Below are 16,089 nucleotides of genomic sequence, written 5' to 3' on the forward strand. Positions count from 1 at the left end.
TGTTCGGAAATTAGTATACCCTTAACACTGGAATTTAAAACACCGTGCAACACAGTCTCAAAATGCTTAGACGCCGCACAGAGTAGCGAAATAGGCCGATAGTTTCTAGCACTATCTTTAGCACCAGTTTTGAAGACGGGGACCAAGCGTGCTAACTTCCAGGCTGCTGGAAAAGTTGCAGATTGAATTGAATTATTAAATATAGCTTTTAGTTTGGAAATCAGAAGCTCCCCATAGGTTTTTAATATTCCGGGAGGAATGCTGTCAGGGCCACAGGAAAATGACGGTGTGAGGCGCTTCAGGGCTTTCCGAACGTCGCCCTCACTTATTCTGGGAGTGCAGAAATTAGACGACGCAGAGGAAGAGTTCGACAAAATGTTAACTTCACCCTTTGGAAATACTGACCTGAAATTATCCGCAAAGGCATTAGCAACGTCTCCAATCGGGTTTCCATTGTCGTCTAGAAGGCTAACGATTTCAGCAACCTTGCCAGCAGATCGAGAGCGAACATACTGCCAGAAACTTTTCTGGTCGCGTGTAGCGCTGATTTCTACATTGGCTATGTAGTCTGACCGATCGCGATCATACAGCTCTTTACACAGGGCTCTGAAATACTTAAACTCTTTTTTCCAAGCTTCGGATTGTAGCCCGCGAATTTTCTTGTGAGCACGGGCTTTACATTTTCAAGCCTTTCGCAGTTCCGCAGAAAACCACTTCGGAAATGTAGATTTCTTTCCGGACGTTTTTGGTATAAACATTTGCATTCCTTGCTGAATAATTGTAAAAAGTTTCTCGACTTGGTCGTCAACAGAGGGAAGTTTGAGGAGGAGAGACCAGTCAGTGTTACATAAGTAGTTATAAAAAGCAACGTAACCTCTAGCAGCATAATTGTATGTCGGATGTGCAGAATGGCCGGAGCATCTCGATTGCCCCGACACATACGGCAGAGAGATATGAAGGACAGGATTAAATTTGTCGCGACGGACCAGCAAGGTATCCGACAGAGAAATGGTAAGGTCCGCCTGGTTGGAAAAGCAAAGGTCTAAAACATTACCACAAATGTTTTTACACCTATTACATTGTTCCAGACCAGTGAAAGAAATAAAGTCTAACAGACAGTAGCCCTTCTGGGAAAAGTAATGATGATCGTGTCTGACAGTGCGATCATCCCAGTCTACACCGGGAACGTTCAAATCCCCGCATATAAGAAATTTAGTGTCCGGGTAGGCATTAACAACATCATCTATTGATGTGACACAGCGCTGAAAATCGGCGTAGTTTATGGATGGCGGTATATAAAAGGTGGAAATTAGGATACTATTTTTTCTACCGCCGAGAACCTCCACCCACACTGATTCTGCAGCAGTTTCGAGGTCTGACCGACGACGGCAGTGCAACGACTTGTCCACCGCAATGAGCACTCCACCACCGCAATTTTTAGAAGGGGGGCCAGTACGGTCACTTCGGAAAACAACATAATTATCGGTAAAATAATCGCTAGACGGAATTTCGGAGGATAGCCAAGTTTCTGTAAGGACGATTACATTATGTGAGGACGAAGCTATAGAGAAAAAGAACTCAGCAGATTTGGTCCGCAAACCACGGACATTTTGGTAACAAACACTGATCATGTGGGCGAGGAAAGTTCAGACAGGTGCAGCATGGACTCACGTAGTACGCCCCGGAAGGGCTTAAAAAGACACTCATTTGGCCACAAAGCTGGATCCTGCAGTAATTCATAGCACACGTTGCTTACGGCAACATAAAAGGAGGCATAGGTGTTGTACTTAGTTTTTATCCGCTTGCAAGCAAGAGGAGCAGCATCTCTGGCAGTCAGGTACGAGCTCAGCTGGGCTTCCGTTGTTTCGGGTGAAAGTTTCGTGACGAACAGAGCCTTCGGCAGCCGCCGCCGCTGTAACACCGTGAGCTCAGATGAGTCCGAGGTTCCGAGGGATGCGGGTTGACGAGCCTTGCCGTTGACATCATCACCAATGCTGGTGTGGCGCACGGTGGATCCTCCTCCTCCAGCTGACGGCTGCGATGCGAAACACGCATCGGCTCCAGTGACGACAGCATTCGGGCTGGAGCCGGGCGACACAAGCTGCCATTGCAGACGCTGCTGTCCGTGTTCAGCCGCCGGCTGGTGACGGTGGACAACGTTTTTAGGCGCACCACCAACAGTAACAGCAGGAGCGGCTGCGACGGCAGCGGTGAACGACGCTGTCACGGGGACTACAGGTGACCCACACCCAGCCATACCCGACGCCGCGGTTGACAGCATCACGCCGGGAGAAGAGGGGGCCTTGGGGGATGCCGGCAGGGAAACCGGTTGCCGCGCGGTCAGTTGTTCTCGGAGAGTGCGTACCTCTTGCCGAAGGGAAATGACGATGGCAGTGTGGTGGGCCCGCTCCCCCTCAATCTCCCGACGAAGGCTGTCAAAACCCTGCATATTCTCCCGGCGCAGCTGATCATTGTCGTCACGCAGTCGGGCCGTTTGGTCACTCAAAAAAGAAACGCCCTCCAATGCGTCGGTGAGGAGCGCACGGAGGACAGCAGCATCAGCCCCAACGCCAACCGGTTGGGACGGCGAAACAGGGGCCTCTTCGGCCGGCGACCTCCGTCGGAGGGAAGAGGGGGAAGATCGCCTGGTGGCGGATAGGCCGGTGTCGTTGCTCGCCAGTGAAGCTCTGCTGCTAGGCCTAGCCGCCGCTTCGACCGTCTCACACAGATTGCATTTGAACGGCCGGGCACCGGACTTCAGAAGTTGCAGCTCCGCGTCCGGCCACGCAACACACTTCGCGTGCACACGTTTTTTACAGGTGGCCCACCGGAAAAACTTTTACTTACCGAAGAAAGCCTGGGAGCACAAAATACAGAAATCCGCACTAGGAGCCATCTTACGTCAAGATAATAATAATAATAACAATAATATAATAATCATATAGTACTATAGCAAATAAAAATTGATAATACCACTGATAATATTAATCAGTCAATTTAATATATTACACAGGAACAGCTGTAGCCTTTGTTCTTTTTCGCACCTAAGAAAAAGACACACGACGATGCACAAATGCATCCAAATCAGAAAACAAAATACCAAAATGGCAGAAGAGGAAAAAAGCTCGTTTGAAGAAACTACAGGTTATTTAGGAAAATCAATAATTTCGGCACAACAAAATTTGAACAAGCACAAAACCATAAAACTCGGTGTCAACAAAATTGGACAATACAAACGGGCAGACATATATAAGAACCGTAACAAATGCGAGCAAGAAAAACGGAAAGACGACAATGAAAATAGCGTGATAACTGGGCGAAATCAAGTCAGGGCGAAATAGAAGTCAGAAAGTCGCACCAGTAGGAACGAAGAGGTGTTTGAAACAGGTCAATATTCTGGCTGTAGAGATTGTATATTGCTTGAAGCCTTACAATGGGCATTATCAATTGCATGTTTCACGGTTACGGAGTATAGAAATCTTCTAGGTAAGTTTCGCCTGTACTCTAAGGTTTACATTTGCAAGCACCTCTGAACAAGAAATATTCCAGTGAAAAGTTTTAAACAAAAAGTTGGGTAAACTATGGTTCGTCTTGATTTAAGGATTACAGAGGATGAGAAATAAAAAAATCTCAACCACTGCCACTGTGGTGGGGGAACGATTAAACGCTGAGCGATCAAACGCAATGAGCACACTGCTCCCATTTTGCTTACGCCCAGTTACTTTCAGTCGCGTCTAAACATTTCATAGCTCGCAGCACAATAGTCGGGAGACGAGATGTCTTTGTAAAGCCAAGTTTCATTATTAACAGCACAAAAAATAAAGAGCACACCACATTTCTAAAAAAATTCCGATAACTTAATATGTAAACGTTGAGTGTTCTGATATTAAATGTCTTTGTATCGTTCCTACTTGCTATGCTCGGTAATTTCACAGCTGTGCACGAAGCCAGGTTGGAATGTCCCTTGGAACGGCTTTAAGAGGAAGCCCTTTGGCCACATAGATGGGCTACCCAGGCCCTTAAACACCCTTCGTCAACAATTATCCCAGAAAAAGAATGCGAGTCATACTTTCTCTTAATGCATTTCCACGACAAGGGCGTGACTTGCACATTGTACAAGTGTGCTAACAGTTGAACAGATGTGCTGTTAGCCGAAATGTTCTGAAGAAAATGGCCCTGGAGCTCGGTGGTCAGCTTACCACAACCAACTCAGAAGCTTCTGACACACCCACGCGAGGTCGGCTCCCTTTCTTCTGTGAGTTCGTCGGTGGACCGTTACTAGCACTGTCGCACTGTAGAGGCTGAGGCAAAGGGAAGTCCCAAGCAGAGCTCAAATATTTCACCGCCGTAGCTGGTTGACTGCTGAAGCGTTATACGAACGCCGAAGCGTTCGAAGAGGACAGGAGAGGGCAGCCTTCACAAGCTGTACCTGCGACGGCTGCGGCGAACGACGACCTCTCTCTAGTTTGGAGAGAATAATAAAAATAAAAGGGAGCTGTAAACGAGACTGGTATATATATACCCAAAACCCAAACAACATACACACAATGGGGTGAAGAATACCGGGTAACTGTTGAACAATGAGGAATTGCAACAAATTTTTGTAGGAAACGGTGGAGAGTTTGAACATACGCGAAGCAGTCGAAGCGGGGAAATGAAAATAACAATACGGGTTCACTGCTTGTACGGGGTTGTCCCACACGTTCGAGCAGCCGCGCCGTAGTGTTGCGGTATAGCGAGGTAAAGGCGACGTGTGGTGGCCGCAGCGGTAGAGTGCACACCGAGCTCCCGTCCCGTAGTAGCAGGCGCAGCTCTCTTCGAACGTCGTGTACTCTACCGATGTCCGACGACCCGACCTGTTTGCGGATCAGACATCATTGAGGTTGAAGTTGTAGAGGACCTCTTGGTGCTCAGAACGGTTCCGGCCGCCTGACCGCCGTGCATCGAGGTCACGCTGCACCTTCTGAATTCCTCCGGATTCTTCACCCAGATCGCTTCTTTGAAACCGGCCGCTGTTTATTGCTGCTTCCGATTGGCCTGCTGCCGGGGCAGCTCGTGCTGTGCTCTCCAGCGCTGGCTGCTGGAGGTGGGCAATGACTTCTCCCCCCCCCCCGTGTTTTGTGTACTCTTTCTTGTCGTCGTTTTTCGGCGTATGCTGTAGTGGTTGTCTTTGGTCCCATGCGATTTCTTCGGATCACAGCTCATGGGGAGGCCAGGGAGCAGTTACGTTACCTGCCGCATGGCAAGGTGAGCAGGCTTCGGGGAAGCAGGCGAGGAAAGCGGCGAACACGTGAGCTCCCTCGTAGGCACCGAACATCTTCAGGCAGTGAAGCGGCGACTGCAGCCAGCTGGGCAGGCCCAACCAAATTGTCCCTAATCAGAAGCCGGTTCTTTTCGCGCAGCTCTTTGACTTCATCGCCGAGAAAAGAGAGAATGACACAGGCGTCAGACAGGAAATTCTTGAGAACAGTTATGTCAGAGCATGGCTCCGCCGAAGGGACGAAGCTTGCTCCAACAGAGCACGCCACTTGTTTGGCCGGGACGCACGCTGGCTGACCGTGTTCACTGGTTTGCTCACCGCGGTCGTTAGGCCTAGTGGGGGACGTTGCAGTTACACAGAGATTACATTCGGATGACTATGCACTTAGGTTCAAACTCTGTAATTCCGCATCCCGAAGAACAATGAACAATCCGCACGCACGGCGTTAACGCGCAAAACAACAAAAAAACTTCTGATTACTTTCGTTCTACGCCACTATACACTAGCTCGTCCCCTCCGCCCCTCCAATCCCACACGAATTGAAGGCACCTACTCCATGGAAGCTCTGATGGAGCTGACCCCGACTGCCTAAGGACATGGAACGCGGACATACCAAGCTCAACAGTCGGGCTGCACATGCCTGTACATATTTTATTTTTCGTTTCGCACAACACATATCCCCGATTTTTCCTGTTAACTGGCTACGTGCTGGAGGGGGGGGGGGGAGCCCTGTAGCGACATGATCATCATTGTAATCAGCAGCGCAACAACCATCATCAGCGGTGCCTGGCCAGCGTCAGTAGTGTCACGCGACAAGAGATCGCACACAACTGTGCAACTGTGCGGTAGCTCGTCGTCACCGGTTTTACTTAGGGCCGGGTCAACGCTCTCCTAATAAATGTAGCAAGCCGCATCAGCCACAGCAACCGGGTCTGCTTTCCTACACCAGTTTGTGTACTCTCGTGTGGACCTTTAAATTCGGAGCCTTCATGAGCTTTACGTCTTGTTCCAATGCTTCTGAGCGAGCAGAATGTTCTCCGCTTCCTGCAAAGTCAACTTCAGTCGAGCAAGTAAGGTTTCGACAGTTTGAATTCCGCTAACAATTCCGTCCCATACCAAGCAGTCCAACATGTCACCGATATTGCATCGGTCGGCCAAGCTTCGAAGATCCGACTTTAACTTTTGAGCAGATTCGTCCTCCTTTGGAACTCGACTGCAAAACTTACAGCTGTTCGCTATCTCCGTCGGCTCCAGGGCAAAAAATTGTTTGAAATAACTTCACCATTTCTGCGTAAGCTAACAGGTTAACCTTACGCGGTTAACAAAGGCCACTTCTTACACCGACGGTTTTTGCGCCGAGTGCTGATTCGGGAAGCGCTCTTTTCTGGGCATCATCTAGAATGCTGTTTGCTTCGAAGTGCGACTTAGTGCGGATAACATACGAAAACCACATATCATTTGTGACGACGAACTGCCGCAGGTTAGTAGTTGCCACCGTCATCTTCAAACGGCTACCTAGGTACTCGTCGCCTTTGCTATCACGCATGAGCCGGTGGGAACTGAGTCTGGCCGGGCATTAGCACAGGACCCAGATCGCATGATAGTAAACGCTTTATTTTATGAGCCAGCATTTTATTTTGGCGGCTCAGGGAAAGGAACAACAATGTGATGTACTCACTTCACCCTAACAAGCTTCCAAGCTTGCAACGTGAGGCTACAACAAATTCACCACCGGGTTTGGCGATGTCGTTCCAGGAAACAGAATCTTTATTAAAATGAGGCATAGATGTTGTATTATAAAGCATTAGAAATGCATCGGGGACAAGAATTTCTTTGAAAACCGATACATATTTCAAAGAATGCGTAACGTTCCCCGGGTGATGAGGCTAATACGGGTAAGAAAACATAGGGCTAGAAGATCCCCCGAAGGTCACTAATCTCCTCAACCCTTTACATAACAGCAACCTCAATACTGTAGGAAAACCGTGGAAGATGGGTTTTCGGGCCATACGACATAACTTGTGCTTTAGCAGGGTTCAAAATTAGTGAGTTTTGCTGCACCAGACCGATAATTCCGACGCATCACTCTGTAAGGAACATCAGTCCTGAACACCGCTTATCCACCCCCGAAAGTTTGACATCATCAGCTTAGTGAAGAAATGACTATTTTGTTAAGATAAAAAATGATAGCGTACCCAGCACGTAAACCTGGCGTACTCCACTTGTTACAGTGAAAAAAACACAGACTTTTTGTTGTTGACATCTATGTAAAAGGACCGGTCAGGAACATAGATGGCCAATACGGCAACAGGGGTGCATCTCTATCAGACGCAGTATGCTTGTTGATTAATAATTGATGAGTAAAGACATCAAACGCCTTACTGATGTCAAAAAATATGGCGTCAAACTGGCCGTTTTTTTTTAAGTGTAGTCGAAGCCAGTGTAGTAAAGCTTCCAAGGTTTGTAACCGTCTATCGACAGGACAAACTGGCGTGCTCAGTTGGTATCAGAAAGTTCTTCACTCAGCAAGCAAGAAGTTTGCGAAGAGCTGACTAACAGTTTTGAGGCGACACAAGAGAGTGAGCTTGGGCGATAGTTCGTATTGGCTGACTTATACCAGATTATATTATAAAAAAAAACTGAGCGATCTTTCATGCAGAACGAATGTACCGAAAAGTAAACAGTTATTAAAAATACAAGTTAAAACAGGCTCAAAATGTTGCCGTAAGCCTTTATGAGGGCACGTGGAATTCCAGCGGCACCACAGGAAAATGATGGTTTCTTGCATTTAAATTTATCATTGTCCAGTTTTTAATGGAGCATAAGTGTAATAAAATTAGACATATTGAACGACATCCGTTCGTCCTTAGCATCAGGCAGTGGAACGACAGAATGAATGTATTGAGCATAGCTGGTGGCAACATCCTCAACCTGTTCGCCATTGGAATTCGGCAGGCTGATGTCTTCTTCAGACGCCTTAGAATGGCCGCGTACATAACTCCATAAGTCGGACGGGGGACGGGTTCTCAGACGCAGCAGCCTCCAAGGGCTATATATGGAGCTTGTGGTCACGCCGATAGAGGCTTTTACAGTGAGCGATATTGACTGAACTCAGCTGTCGAATTGTCATGGTAATAACACCTTGCCTTTTTGTCGGCGCTCTCCTCAAGATTAAGCGCAAGCGAACTTGGGTGTTCTTTAGAGAAGCAATGAAGAATTAGCAATTAACACACCTATAAAGAAAGACCTACTTCTGAATGCCTGTCCTAACAGTTTTGGTGTAACGTCGTACTTTTACGTCAACATCATTGTCATAAAAAACACTTGACCATTCAGCAGATCCATAACAGTGATGCAGCCCATCATATTCTCAATGTTGGAAAGCCTATAGCGGTTGTTCACAATCGGCCACAGCGGCATATCGGAGCTGGGCAGCGACCTAGGCCGAGACAATATGAGGGGGCTGAAAACTTTCGGGTTGTAAAGATAAATTACATAGGCACACACTTGTACGTTGTTTTAGTTTAGAAAAAAAAATCTGGGATAATACCACAAGAGGTTTCAATGCAGAAGATCAGCTTCATTGAGGTGAATAATTGAAATCTACCAATCAGCCAGTCAATATCAATCATGTTCCTTTACGGGCCCAAGAACAACAAAAGGACTGAGTGCTGGGGCACGGATAGATACATGAAGAGGAAATACAAGACATATTGCAAGAAACAAGCAAGCGATAATACACACACAAATTGAAGTAGCGAAAATGGCAAATACAACAACGGTGGAGCGAAAGTTTGGTGCATGACAAAGAATAAAAGACGCCTTTGTGGCGGTTCTTTTTGTAAATACCACGCGAAAAGCGCAACTGCAAAGCTTGACAGTAAAACGATGAAAGCAATCGCAAGGAAGTAGAGACAAATATAAGAGAAATAAATCACTGGAAACAGTTCCCTAAATAGACAACTATCACCGAGTCAATAGAATTCGCGAAAAACTTAGTTTCAAGCAATCGAGAAAACGTAGAACAGCAGATACATTATCGATGTTTAACATACTATATTCAACACTGCAGTAAGTAAATGTTAAATGAATTTTGAGACATGTCAAAGCGTTCAACGGAATGATAGTAAGAATTAGGTATTCTGCACAGAGGAGAATATTTCAAGTTGCGAGGCGGTAAAGAACTGGCGATGCGACTTTGCGGGGCTTTATGAAACTCTAAGCTTTAAATTTCTAGCAAGCCTGTGCCAGCAAGGTCATTGGGAACAATTTTGTTACTCAATACATTATCTGCACACATAGGCCTGCAGTTCAAGAAAGGGATGGAAGGAATTACTGGTACGCCAAAATCAGGACCCAGACTGTGAATGTGACGACGGTGTATAAACGTGGATATAAACTTCTGCAGACGTTCTGCTAATTCACTACTTGATTTGGAGATGCCGTTCCAATCAATGGAATCATATTCCAACTGAGGGATTGATATTGTTTTGTATAGCATTAAAAATGGATCTGGAGCACAGAATTTTTCTGAAATCCGACGCATATTTCCCAGTCTGCGGAGCGTTCTCCGGGTGATGAGCGTAATACGAGGAGAAAAAGGGCGGGTACTGTCGAAAAGTACCCACAGGTCCCTAATTTCGTCATCCCCCGCACAGAAGCTCCCTCAGTACTGTAGGAAAATAGTAGACGATGGGTGTTCGGGAGTTAGTGATAACCTTGGCTTTAGCAGGGTTGAAGATCAGACGGTTTTTGCTGCACCGGACCAATAAATCCGACAAATCTTTCTGCAAGGAGCGGCAGTTCTAAACGCCTTAATGTGCCCAAATCAATTGACATCATCAGCATAGAGAAGAACTGAAGGTTTTCTTCAAACTGCGGGCACATTATTGATAAAGATTGCAAACAATAATGGACCGAGTATGGAATCTTGAGGTATACCACTTGTTGCAGTGTTAACACCAGGCTGTTTGTTGTTTGCATGTACGGAAAAGGACCGGTCGAGAAGATAGTTTACAACACGCCAGAAGGGCTGCATCTACACCTGACGCAGTAAGCTTGCTAATTATAATTTGATGGTTCCTCACATCAAACGTCTTAGTGAGATTAAAATAAATTACGTCGAACCGGCCGTTTTCAGAAACTGCAGTCTGAGCCTCTGTTAGTCACCGTAGATCGACCTGAGAAAAAGCCATGCTCATTTGGTTTCAGAACTTTTGACGCAGCCAGAAAGAACCTCGTAAAGAGCTGACTGAAATTGTTTTTATGCGACACAACGAGTGAGAATGGGGTGACAACGGCTGACTTATCATCGGAAAATCTGAAAATTTGGGCCGATCGTTCATGGACATGAAAATTTGTCAGAACGTAAACCGTTATTATAAATGGAAGTTAAAACAAGAACAAAAATGTTAAAGTAAGCCTCCATGGGGGCTACTGTAATTCCATCTGCTCCACAAGAAAATGAGTGTTTCATCCGTTTAAGCCAACCATTCAAATGTTTTTCATCGGCCATAGCTGTATTTTAATAAGACACATTGTTGAACGTTAGCGTTCGTGGTTAGGTTAAGGCAGTTGAAAGACCGAATAAACGTACTCAGCAAAGCTGGTGGTCACTTCCTCAACCTGTTCATCATCGGAATTAAGCAGGTCAATGCGTTCTTTAGACGTGTTAAAAAGGCCGCACAGCTGGAGAAGTCAGCCGGCTTCTGATACGCAGCCACCTCTAACGACTCTATATTGAGGTGGTGGTCACGCCTGTGGAGGGTTTTAGAAAGTGAGTCATACCTACTAAACTCGGCTTTCCACTCATTAAGAACAGGACGTATACCATAGTTAAGCGAACTTTAACGTATTGCCTTGTTAAGAGAATTTTAGGCGAACTTCGAGGTTTTTTCAGAGAACCAGTTTGCACATTTGCAATGAACAGGCTTAAGAGAGGAATGTACTTTTCTATGCACTCCTGACAATTACGGTAAAACGTCGAACCTGTTCATGAACATCACATACCTCCAAGACACTTGACCATTCAGCGGACCAATAAAAGGGAGATAGCCCAAAATATTCTCCACTCTTGGAAACATATCGTTGCAGCGCCTAATCGCCAACACCGATTTATCCACGCAGGGCAGCGACAAAAACAGCGACAATAGGAGGGTGTGAAAATTGTCAGGCTGTACAAAAGTTGTATCGGAGGCACACTCTTGTTGCCTTTTCAAATTTCAGAAGCGCGCGTCTAGAACATTACCACAAAAGTTTTGTATTTGGGAGAACTGCTGCATGGCGATGAACTATTGAAAATATAATAACATTGTGCATTTCTGCGCTGCATAGTTGTATTTGTACTGAAATGAAACACTGTTCATTTGAATACCTGAGGTTTTGAAGTCCCCAAGCATAATTGCCACCTGCTTGGAGTGTTCATTTAAAACATTTTCGACAGATGTGAGATTCCGATTATATTTCGAAGGTAAAATATCCCGAGTTGTGAAGAATGCACCGATGAGCAGCTTCTCACACCTCTTAAGGCCTCCCTCAACCCATATGGATTCCTCTTGGGTGTCGAGTTCAGCACACTGAACGCATTGCCCTCAGCGATCAACGGCAATAACACTGCCACTATTGCTTACGCGCAGTTAACTTTCTGTCCTTAAAACATTTTTATAGCTCTTACGAATATTGTCGAAAGACGAGATAGTTCCACTAATAACGATGCCCGAAAATTTAGAGCCCACCGCATTTTGAAGAAATTGGGAGGTCTTGGCACGTAGGCCTCGAGTACGTCGGTGGCACATTTCAAGAGTGTCATTCTTACTTGTCATGGTCAGTCTTACTTGTCAGTCTAAATCTCAGTTTCTGTTACATATTATGCCACGGTGGAACTTGCCTTTAAATGGCATGAAGAGGCAGCCCTTTGGTTACATTGACGTTCGCCCAGGCGGCTAAAATACTCCACATCAAAAGTGACGAAAAAGGATGAATACGAGTCGTACTTGGTCTTGAGGCATTTGCGCAACAAACTCGTGACTTGTACACTTGACAAGTGTGGAAACGGTTCACAAGATGTTGTGTGAGCCGAAATTTTGAAACAAACATGGCCCTGAAGTTCAGCAGTCGGCGTACAACAGCAAACTCAGAAGCTTCTAATGCACCCATGCGAGGAGCGCCCCTTTCTTCTGTGTGTTCATCGCCTGATCACTGCATGCAGTGCTGGACCATAGAGGTGGAGTCGAAAGGCTGTCCGAATAGAAATCTAAAGAACTCAACGCGGTCGGTGGTTGACAACTCAAGCGTTCTAGAAAAGCCGAAGCGAATGAACACGCAGGAGGGGGCCGCCCTCACCAGTTCCGCCGGCGGTGGCGGCGGCGAACAACGACCTTTACGGATTCCAAAGTGCGGTGACGTCACCGTTAGCATGGGAAAGATGGCAGGACTCCGGGATGCAGCTGTGACCGCGGTAAACGTGCTAGCTCCGATCGCAGGCAGCGAACCTCCTCACCCAGGGAAGTGACGATTGCAGCCTGCTGGGCAAGCACATACACGCTGTCCTGATTCAGAAGCCGGTTTTCCTTGCGCTGCTGTGTGACTACATCGGCGAGAAAAGAGAGGCCGGTGCAGGCTTCAGAGAGGAGAATATAATAACAACAATATTAATCAATCAATAAAACAAACAATCAATCAATCATGTTGTTTAGGTGCACGATCTTTCGTCTTAACGGCAGCGCGGAGTTTTTTGGAAAACGAAAAATAAAATTAGGGCGAATTTTCGTTTTGGACCAATCTGCGGAAGAAAGACACTAGTAAAAACCTACATAATCACCATGTTTAAAACAATAACGATGAGTAGTTGTGTATGAGGCCGGAGCAATGTCACGTTGTACGGCTTAAGATGCGGAAATAAGAGGGGAGGGCTGAAACTCATCAGGGCAGTCAACAGATATCCCGAATGAACAACTTGCGGATTTGCTATGCCCGTGAAACAAAGGTTTAAAACGCACCACAGCGGTTCATTGTACGATTTACCTGCTGTAAGAAGGTAAAGGGTAAGAAATCGAGAACCATGCTACATGTTTGCTCTACCCTCAAGTTATAGTGTATAAATGTTATAATATAACATTGAACGCCTCGTGTGTTGAAGTCATCCATGAGAAGCAGCTTGTGAGAACTGTTAAGTACATGTGCTTGTTCGATTCAGGGAAGCAAAGAATTGAACACTGAGAGGGCAGTATCAGGCGCAACATAGAATGCCCTGATTAGGAGATTAATGCCTTCGCGGAGGCGAACATGAAGCCAGACATATACGCCCGGTTTGTCAAGCTGCAGACGTTGAGCACATTGCAAGATCTCCCGACCGCTGCGAGAACACTTCCGCCTTTTTGTTAGAACTAGCAGAATTTCTGTCGGGCCGATGAACTTCATAATTAGGAGGAAAATACTGACAAGAGGAAATGCAGTTTTAAAGCGAAGTTTCTGTGTTCACGATAACAGTGTATGTAGGGGACAAAACATTTGTGAACAACTCAGAAGATTTATTACGTGGGCCGCAGGCATTTTGATATACTTCAAAACTATCATTTGTTTTCATTGCGCGGAACGGGGTTGAGGATAGGGGGAAAAATCATGTCAGAGTGGAGTTTACCTCGAAATGTGTTAAAAAGACAGTCCGAGGGCCATGTTCAGGGGAAACACAAACGATGAAAGTACTTGTCGTCTACGCCGACACAGAAGGAATATTAATATTTAAAATCAAATACTACTACTACTACTACTACTACTAATACTAATAATAATAATATTTATGTAATAATAATATATATCATAAAAATAATAATAATATAATATTAATAAAATGATGATGATAATCAATGAAACAAAAATTGTTTTTTGTCGTGCGTAGAAACAGGCGGAGGTCATTTGAGTTGGCGAACAAAAAATTATCCAATTTAAGACCCTCACAGCTCACAAGTAATGCAATTAAGGGACAGCGGTGATGACACACACAAAAAATCATACAGCGTCGAACAACTGAATATACATTCACCCACAAAATCACAAACAACCATCCACAAAAAAGCAAGTACCGGGCCTTGAACTAAGGCATGTGACAACAAACGAGGCGTCGTCGTACAGAAATAGTCTCAAAATTATACGTAAAGGGTAACACAGTTTATTTTAAAGAAAACAGACTATATCAGGGTAGATCATATGTCAGGAAAGGAGAATATAATGAATGCACAAATACAGAAAACCAGACGTTGAACAAGGAGTAGTGGAAGGATATAGAAATGATTGTGTTAGCAATTTATACTCAAGTGGTCGCGCTTGAAGAGTGGATAAAAACGTCACTAACATAACCAGCTTACAGACATGTTATCATGATGTTGTGGGCGAATTATTTAACATGTCTAAATATCCGCAATACTGAATGTATGTACACTGGAGGCGAAGCATCGGGTACAAGCAACGCAGACATCAGGGCCTACTGGTGGATTTTTGCTGCAAAAGTTGTGAAAATTTTTTCAGCATTTCACCACAAGACACTGTTCTGCGAACGACTCGGAAATGGAAGAAAATATTACCCATAATACGTCTGGAGATAAGACCTTTAGCCTCGGCAAAAACAACGACCCAACAAATCGTTATGACTAGAAAAGCAATGATTGAAAATAGATATGGACTTTTTCTGGACACTTTAACAAGAACAATGTTTGGTTTGCATGTGCTGTTCCTTTCCACAGGAATATACTCGAGCTATGGATGACATATAATTGTGTGTAGTTTGAGAAAATAGCCTGGCTCGTTGCGCTCCTTCGATAGGGGTCATACAACGCAAATGGATCGCAGGTCCTACCGAGGGATCCCCCGGATATGCGGGGAGAAGCTCAACTTACTGTAGAAATACATTCCAAGATTCCCAGTATCCATCACACGTGTTAGCGCTTTACCCGTAATCTGTTTAGGAGAACAATATCATGTCAGTTTTCGTTGTGTATGTTATTTCCTTTCTTTTACAAGTTTTATTCGATGTTGGTTATGTGAGCACCAATACACAAAGAAGTGATCGCTCGCTCCATAACGGAAGAGGTGTTCTGTTGAAACAGCAATAAATATTGCGATATTATCAGCATATAAAAAAATGACCATCATGAACTCTGAAGAACATCATTTATAAGCGTGAAAACCAAAGTGTTCATAACGCAGAGCTCTGAGAGACACCAATTGAGCCTTATAGGGGAGGAAAAGCTGGCCGTTTGCAGGCACAAAACAATATCTATCCGATAAGTAATGTCGTAAAAGGGATGTGACGGAGGCGTGTATATCCAGTTGATAGAGTTTTTGAAATAATTTACCATGTAAACAATATCATAGCGGTGCTGAAATCGATGTAAACGATATCGAGCTTTCCTGCACAGCCTCTGAGGCATGTAAAATAAAATTTAAGAGATTGGTTGTTGTCGATCTCTCAACGAGAAAGCCGTGCTGCTTACGTAATAGAATGGTTTTTACAGTCAATGTGAGTAGGCTATATAGTATGGTCTCAAACAGTTTTGAAGCGGTGAGGAGAATGAATTTGGGCGGTTGTTTGTGTGGTGTAATTTTTATCTGGCCTAAATAAAGAAACAACACGCGCAGTGTTCGAACGAGTGGGCAACTTGCCAGCCTTGAGGAAAGTTTTAATAAATATTTCAAGACCAGGACATACGAATAAACTACTTAAGTGCTGCACAAAGAATACTGTCAGGAACGCACAAACATAATGGCTTTACTTGCTTTAAGGCTTTTGCGATAAGATTTGCGGAAACCAAGCATTCTGAGCGTATATTATACCC

The sequence above is a fragment of the Haemaphysalis longicornis genome, unplaced genomic scaffold (assembly GCF_048455015.1).
Source record: "Haemaphysalis longicornis isolate Haplotype H1 unplaced genomic scaffold, Haemaphysalis longicornis Haplotype H1 scaffold_8, whole genome shotgun sequence".
In the NCBI taxonomy this organism is placed as follows: Eukaryota; Metazoa; Arthropoda; class Arachnida; order Ixodida; family Ixodidae; genus Haemaphysalis; species Haemaphysalis longicornis.